Here is a 9,051-nt window from a genome sequence, read left to right on the forward strand (position 1 = left end):
TCAACTTTGAGGCAACTTTACGTCAACTCTGAGGCAACTTTACATCAACTCTGAGGCAACTTTACATCAACTTTGAGGCAACTTTACGTCAACTTTGAGGCAACTTTACGTCAACTTTGAGGCAACTTTACGTCAACTCTGAGGCAACTTTACATCAACTCTGAGGCAACTTTACATCAACTTTGAGGCAACTTTACGTCAACTTTGAGGCAACTTTACGTCAACTTTGAGGCAACTTTACCTCAACTTTGAGACAATATCCAAAATCTGAGGCAATTTTACCTCAACTCTGAGGCAACTTCAGCCAAATCTGAGGCAACATTACTTCAACTCTGAGACAATATCCAATATCTGAGGCAACTTTACCTCAACTCTGAGGCAACTTTACCTCAACTCTGAGGAACTGTTTTCAAAAATTTAGGAAACTTTACCTCAACTCTGAGGCAACTTTATCTCAACTCTGAGGAACTGTTTTCAAAATTTTAGGCAACTTTATACAAAATCTGAGGCAACTTTACCTCAACTCTGAGGCAACTTTACCTCAAATCTGAGGCAACTTTTCCTCAACTCTGAGGCAACTTTACCTCAAATCTGAGGCAACTTTTCCTAAACTCTTGAGGCAACATTATCCAATATCTGAGGGAACTTTACCCGTACTACGAGGCAACTTTATCTCAACTTTAAGGCAACTTCATCCAAAATCTGAGACAACTTTATCCAAAATCTGAGGCGACTTTCCCCACCCCCCTACTCTGAGGGCAACTTTACCTCAACTTTTGAAGCAACTTTACCCAACTCTGAGGCAACTTTACCCCCTCAACTCTGAGGCAACTTTACCTCAACTTTTGAAGTAACTTTATCCAACAATTCTTGAAGCAACTTTACCCCCCAACTCTAAGGCAACTTTACTGTAACCGAGGCAACTTTACCCCCCCCCCAACTCTTGAAGCAACTTTACCTCAACTTTTGAAGTAACTTTACCCCCCAACTCTTGAAGCAACTTTACCCCCCAACTCTGAGGCAACTTTACCCCCCAACTCTAAGGCAACTTTACCTAAACTTTTGAAGTAACTTCATCTAACAATTCTTGAAGCAACTTTTTCCCCCAACTCTAAGGCAACTTTACCCAACTCTGAGGCAACTTTACCTCAAGTTTTGAAGTAACTTTATCTAACAATTCTTGAAGCAACTTTATCCCCCAACTCTAAGGCAACTTTACTGTAACTGAGGCAACTTTACCCCCCCCCCCTCCAACTCTTGAAGCAACTTTATTCCCCAACTATGAGGCAACTTTAACCACCCACAACTCTGAGGCAACTTTACCCCCCAACTCTGAGGCAACTTTATCCCCCAACTCTGAGGCAACTTTACCTCAACTTTTGAAGTAACTTTATCCAACAACTCTTGAAGCAACTTTATCCCCCAACTCTCAGGCAACTTTACTATAACCGAGGCAACTTCACCCCCCCCCCCAACTATTGAAGCAACTTTACCCCCCAACTCTTGTAGCAACTTTACCCCCTCAACTCTGAGGCAACTTTACCTCAAGTTTTGAACAAACTTTATCCAACAACTCTTGAAGCAACTTTACCCCCCAACTCTAAGGCAACTTTACCCAACTCTGAGGCAACTTTACCCAACTCTGAGGCAACTTTACCTCAAGTTTTGAAGTAACTTTATCCAACAACTCTTGAAGCAACTTTACCCCCCAACTCTAAGGCAACTTTACTATAACCGAGGCAACTTTACCCTCCCGCCCCCAACTCTTGAAGCAACTTTATCCCCCAACTATGAGGCAACTTTAACCACCCACAACTCTGAGGCAACTTTATCCCCCAAACTCCGAGGCAACTTTACTATAACCGAGGCAACTTTACCTCCCCCACCACCCCCCAAACTCCGAGGCAACTTTACCCCCCTTCAACTCTGAGGAAACTTTACCTCAAGTTTTGAAGCAACTTTATCCCCCAACTCTAAGGCAACTTTACTATAACCGAGGCAACTTTACCTCCCCCACCACCCCCCAAACTCCGAGGCAACTTTACCCCCCTTCAACTCTGAGGCAACTTTACCTCAAGTTTTGAAGCAACTTTATCCCCCAACTCTAAGGCAACTTTACTATAACCGAGGCAACTTTACCGCCCCCCCCCAACTCTTGAAGCAACTTTACCCCCCAACTCTGAGGCAACTTTACCCAACTCTGAGGCAACTTTACCCAACTCTGAGGCAACTTTACCCAACTCTGAGGCAACTTTACCCAACTCTGAGGCAACTTTACCCAACTCTGAGGGAACTTTACCTCAAGTTTTGAAGAAACTTTATCCAACAATTCTTGAAATAACTTTACCCCCCAACTCTAAGGCAACTTTACTATAACCGAGGCAACTTTACCCCCCCCCCCCAACTCTTGAAGCAACTTTATCCCCCAACTCTGAGGCAACTTTACCCAACTCTAAGGCAACTTTACCCAACTCTGAGGGAACTTTACCTCAAGTTTTGAAGAAACTTTATCCAACAATTCTTGAAGTAACTTTACCCCCCAACTCTAAGGCAACTTTACTATAACCGAGGCAACTTTACCCCCCCCCCCAACTCTTGAAGCAACTTTATCCCCCAACTCTTGAAGCAACTTTACCCCCTCAACTCTGAGGCAACTTTACCTCAAGTTTTGAAGAAACTTTATCCAACAATTCTTGAAGTAACTTTACCCCCCAACTCTAAGGCAACTTTACTATAACCGAGGCAACTTTACCCCCCCCCCCCCCAACTCTTGAAGCAACTTTATCCCCCAACTCTGAGGCAACTTTACCTCAAGTTTTGAAGAAACTTTATCCAACAATTCTTGAAGCAACTTTACCCCCCAACTCTAAGGCAACTTTACTATAACCGAGGCAACTTTACCCCCCCCCCCCAACTCTTGAAGCAACTTTACCCCCCAACTCTGAGGCAACTTTACCCAACTCTAAGGCAACTTTACCCCCTCAACTCTGAGGCAACTTTACCTCAAGTTTTGAAGAAACTTTATCCAACAATTCTTGAAGTAACTTTACCCCCCAACTCTAAGGCAACTTTACTATAACCGAGGCAACTTTACCCCCCCCCCCCCAACTCTTGAAGCAACTTTACCCCCCAACTCTGAGGCAACTTTACCCAACTCTGAGGCAACTTTACCCAACTCTGAGGCAACTTTACCCAACTCTGAGGCAACTTTACCCAACTCTGAGGCAACTTTACCCAACTCTGAGGGAACTTTACCTCAAGTTTTGAAGAAACTTTATCCAACAATTCTTGAAGCAACTTTACCCCCCAACTCTAAGGCAACTTTACTATAACCGAGGCAACTTTACCGCCCCACCCCAACTCTTGAAGCAACTTTACACCCTCAACTCTGAGGCAACTTTACCTCAAGTTTTGAAGTAACTTTATCCAACAACTCTTGAAGCAACTTTACCCCCCAACTCTAAGGCAACTTTCTGTAACCGAGGCAAATTTACCCCCCCCCCAACTCTTGAAGCAACTTTATCCCCCAACTCTGAGGCAACTTTACCCAACTCTGAGGCAACTTTACCTCAAGTTTTGAACAAACTTTATCCAACAATTCTTGAAGCAACTTTACCCCCCAACTCTGAGGCAACTTTACCCAAATCTGAGGCAACTTTACCTCAACTTTTGAAGAAACTTTATCCAACAATTCTTGAAGCAACTTTACCCCCCAACTCTAAGGCAACTTTACTATAACCGAGGCAACTTTACCCCCCCCCAACTCTTGAAGCAACTTTACCCCCCAACTCTTGAAGCAACTTTACCCCCTCAACTCTGAGGCAACTTTACCTCAAGTTTTGAACAAACTTTATCCAACAATTCTTGAAGCAACTTTACCCCCCAACTCTGAGGCAACTTTACCCAAATCTGAGGCAACTTTACCTCAACTTTTGAAGAAACTTTATCCAACAATTCTTGAAGCAACTTTACCCCCCAACTCTAAGGCAACTTTACTATAACCGAGGCAACTTTACCCCCCCCCCCAACTCTTGAAGCAACTTTACCCCCCAACTCTTGAAGCAACTTTACCCCCTCAACTCTGAGGCAACTTTACCTCAAGTTTTGAAGAAACTTTATCCAACAATTCTTGAAGCAACTTTACCCCCCAACTCTAAGGCAACTTTCTGTAACCGAGGCAAATTTACCCCCCCCCCCCCCCCAACTCTTGAAGCAACTTTATCCCCCAACTCTGAGGCAACTTTACCCAACTCTGAGGCAACTTTACCTCAAGTTTTGAACAAACTTTATCCAACAATTCTTGAAGCAACTTTACCCCCCAACTCTGAGGCAACTTTACCCAAATCTGAGGCAACTTTACCTCAACTTTTGAAGAAACTTTATCCAACAATTCTTGAAGCAACTTTACCCCCCAACTCTAAGGCAACTTTACTATAACCGAGGCAACTTTACCCCCCCCCAACTCTTGAAGCAACTTTACCCCCCAACTCTTGAAGCAACTTTACCCCCTCAACTCTGAGGCAACTTTACCTCAAGTTTTGAACAAACTTCATCCAACAATTCTTGAAGCAACTTTACCCCCCAACTCTGAGGCAACTTTACCCAAATCTGAGGCAACTTTACCTCAACTTTTGAAGAAACTTTATCCAACAATTCTTGAAGCAACTTTACCCCCCAACTCTAAGGCAACTTTACTATAACCGAGGCAACTTTACCCCCCCCCAACTCTTGAAGCAACTTTACCCCCCAACTCTTGAAGCAACTTTACCCCCTCAACTCTGAGGCAACTTTACCTCAAGTTTTGAAGAAACTTTATCCAACAATTCTTGAAGCAACTTTACCCCCCAACTCTGAGGCAACTTTACCTCAAATCTGAGGCAACTTTTCCTAAACTCTTGAGGCAACATTATCCAATATCTGAGGGAACTTTACCCGTACTACGAGGCAACTTTACCTCAACTTTAAGGCAACTTCATCCAAAATCTGAGACAACTTTATCCAAAATCTGAGGCGACCTTCCCCACCCCCCTACTCTGAGGGCAACTTTACCTCAACTTTTGAAGCAACTTTACCCAACTCTGAGGCAACTTTACCCCCTCAACTCTGAGGCAACTTTACCTCAACTTTTGAAGTAACTTTATCCAACAATTCTTGAAGCAACTTTACCCCCCAACTCTAAGGCAACTTTACTGTAACCGAGGCAACTTTACCCCCCCCCCCCAACTCTTGAAGCAACTTTACCTCAACTTTTGAAGTAACTTTACCCCCCAACTCTTGAAGCAACTTTACCCCCCAACTCTGAGGCAACTTTACCCCCCAACTCTAAGGCAACTTTACCTAAACTTTTGAAGTAACTTCATCTAACAATTCTTGAAGCAACTTTTTCCCCCAACTCTAAGGCAACTTTACCCAACTCTGAGGCAACTTTACCTCAAGTTTTGAAGTAACTTTATCTAACAATTCTTGAAGCAACTTTATCCCCCAACTCTAAGGCAACTTTACTGTAACTGAGGCAACTTTACCCCCCCCCTCCAACTCTTGAAGCAACTTTATTCCCCAACTATGAGGCAACTTTAACCACCCACAACTCTGAGGCAACTTTACCCCCCAACTCTGAGGCAACTTTATCCCCCAACTCTGAGGCAACTTTACCTCAACTTTTGAAGTAACTTTATCCAACAACTCTTGAAGCAACTTTATCCCCCAACTCTCAGGCAACTTTACTATAACCGAGGCAACTTCACCCCCCCCCCCAACTATTGAAGCAACTTTACCCCCCAACTCTTGTAGCAACTTTACCCAACTCTGAGGCAACTTTACCTCAAGTTTTGAACAAACGTTATCCAACAACTCTTGAAGCAACTTTACCCCCCAACTCTAAGGCAACTTTACCCAACTCTGAGGCAACTTTACCCAACTCTGAGGCAACTTTACCCAAATCTGAGGCAACTTTACCTCAAGTTTTGAAGTAACTTTATCCAACAACTCTTGAAGCAACTTTACCCCCCAACTCTAAGGCAACTTTACTATAACCGAGGCAACTTTACCCTCCCGCCCCCAACTCTTGAAGCAACTTTATCCCCCAACTATGAGGCAACTTTAACCACCCACAACTCTGAGGCAACTTTATCCCCCAAACTCCGAGGCAACTTTACTATAACCGAGGCAACTTTACCTCCCCCACCACCCCCCAAACTCCGAGGCAACTTTACCCCCCTTCAACTCTGAGGAAACTTTACCTCAAGTTTTGAAGCAACTTTATCCCCCAACTCTAAGGCAACTTTACTATAACCGAGGCAACTTTACCCCCCCCCCCAACTCTTGAAGCAACTTTACCCCCCAACTCTGAGGCAACTTTACCCAACTCTGAGGCAACTTTACCCAACTCTGAGGCAACTTTACCCAACTCTGAGGCAACTTTACCCAACTCTGAGGCAACTTTACCCAACTCTGAGGGAACTTTACCTCAAGTTTTGAAGAAACTTTATCCAACAATTCTTGAAGCAACTTTACCCCCCAACTCTAAGGCAACTTTACTATAACCGAGGCAACTTTACCGCCCCACCCCAACTCTTGAAGCAACTTTACCCCCTCAACTCTGAGGCAACTTTACCTCAAGTTTTGAAGTAACTTTATCCAACAACTCTTGAAGCAACTTTACCCCCCAACTCTAAGGCAACTTTCTGTAACCGAGGCAAATTTACCCCCCCCCCCCAACTCTTGAAGCAACTTTATCCCCCAACTCTGAGGCAACTTTACCCAACTCTGAGGCAACTTTACCTCAAGTTTTGAAGAATCTTTATCCAACAATTCTTGAAGCAACTTTACCCCCCAACTCTAAGGCAGCTTTACCCAAATCTGAGGCAACTTTACCTCAACTTTTGAAGAAACTTTATCCAACAATTCTTGAAGCAACTTTACCCCCCAACTCTAAGGCAACTTTACTATAACCGAGGCAACTTTACCCCCCCCCCAACTCTTGAAGCAACTTTACCCCCCAACTCTTGAAGCAACTTTACCCCCTCAACTCTGAGGCAACTTTACCTCAAGTTTTGAATAAACTTTATCCAACAATTCTTGAAGCAACTTTACCCCCCAACTCTGAGGCAACTTTACCCAAATCTGAGGCAACTTTACCTCAACTTTTGAAGAAACTTTATCCAACAATTCTTGAAGCAACTTTACCCCCCAACTCTAAGGCAACTTTACTATAACCGAGGCAACTTTACCTCAACTTTTGAACAAACTTTATCCAACAATTCTTGAAGCAACTTTATCCCCCAACTCTAAGGCAACTTTACTATAACCGAGGCAACTTTACCCCCCCCCCCCCAACTCTTGAAGCAACTTTACCCCCCAACTCTGAGGCAACTTTACCCAACTCTGAGGCAACTTTACCTATATTTTTGAAGTAACTTTATCCAACAATTCTTGAAGCAACTTTACCCCCCAACTCTAAGGCAACTTTACTATAACCGAGGCAACTTTACCCCCCCCCCCAACTCTGAGGCAACTTTACCCAACTCTGAGGCAACTTTACCTCAAGTTTTGAAGAAACTTTATCCAACAATTCTTGAAGCAACTTTACCCCCCAACTCTTGAAGCAACTTTATCCCCCAACTCTGAGGCAACTTTACCCAACTCTGAGGCAACTTTACCCAACTCTAAGGCAACTTTACCCAACTCTGAGGCAACTTTACCTCAACTTTTGAAGAAACTTTATCCAACAATTCTTGAAGCAACTTTACCCCCCAACTCTAAGGCAACTTTACTATAACCGAGGCAACTTTACCCCCCCCCCCCCCACTCTTGAAGCAACTTTACCTCAACTCTTGAAGCAACTTCCACCACCACCCTCCTCCCAACCCCAACGCCTTCTCGTCAGATCGCCTCCCCTACGGCCTCCTCCTCAACCTCCTCCTCCACCTCCTCGTCCACCTCCTCGTCCACCTCCTCCTCGTCCACCGCAGCTACGAGTTGCGGGCGACTTTCCCGGCGACTTCGAGGCGACTTCTCCCCCCTCAACTTTATATTTATTTTAACTCGACACTCCTCAACACACAACGGCAGCCGTTCGCATCACCCCCCCAGTAAATCTCCGTCGCTTTCGCGGGGTTCAGCCTCCGTTATGTTGACTCCAGGCTCCATCCGTGCCCAGTGCTAACTCCGGGAATCCGCCCCGGGTTTTACCTCCGACGTCGCTGTCGTAGCAGCCCCCCTTCCGTTATGTTGACTCCAGGCTCCATCCGTACCCATCGTTAACTCCGGGAATCCGCCCCGGGTTTTACCTCCGACGTCGCTGTCGTAGCAGCCCCCTTTCCGTTATGTTGACTCCAGGCTCCATCCGTACCCATCGTTAACTCCGGGAGTCCGCCCCGGGTTTTACCTCCGACGTCGCTGTCGTAGCAGCCCCCTTTCCGTTATGTTGACTCCAGGCTCCATCCGTGCCCAGTGCTAACTCCGGGAATCCGCCCCGGGTTTTACCTCCGACGTCGCTGTCGTAGCAGCCCCCCTTTCCGTTATGTTGACTCCAGGCTCCATCCGTACCCATCGTTAACTCCAGGAATCCGCCCCGGGTTTTACCTCCGACGTCGCTGTCGTAGCAGGCTTCCCATCCGTTGACTCCAGGCTCCATCAGTGCCCAGTGCTAACTCGAGGAATCCGCCCCGGGTTTTACCTCCGACGTCGCTGTCGTAGCAGCCCCCCTTCCGTTATGTGGACTCCAGGCTCCATCCGTGCCCAGTGCTAACTCGAGGAATCCGCCCCGGGTTTTACCTCCAACGTCGCTGTCGTAGCAGCTCCCCTCCCTCCAGTAATGTTGACTGCAGGCTCCATCCGTACCCATCATTAACTCCAGGGATGCCGCCCCGGGTTTTACCTCCGACCCTTCTTTCCTCCACCGCCCCCGTAGCAGTTTCCCGTTATGTGACTCCAGGCTCCATTCCCCCCCCCCACCACCACCAACTCAATGAAATCCGCCACGGGTTTTACCTCGGACCCTTCTCTACACTGTGGGATCCGGTGGCCCGTGGAAGAAATCCAGAATCCATC

The sequence above is a fragment of the Lampetra fluviatilis genome, unplaced genomic scaffold (assembly GCF_964198595.1).
Source record: "Lampetra fluviatilis unplaced genomic scaffold, kcLamFluv1.1 SCAFFOLD_474, whole genome shotgun sequence".
Classification (NCBI taxonomy): Eukaryota; Metazoa; Chordata; class Hyperoartia; order Petromyzontiformes; family Petromyzontidae; genus Lampetra; species Lampetra fluviatilis.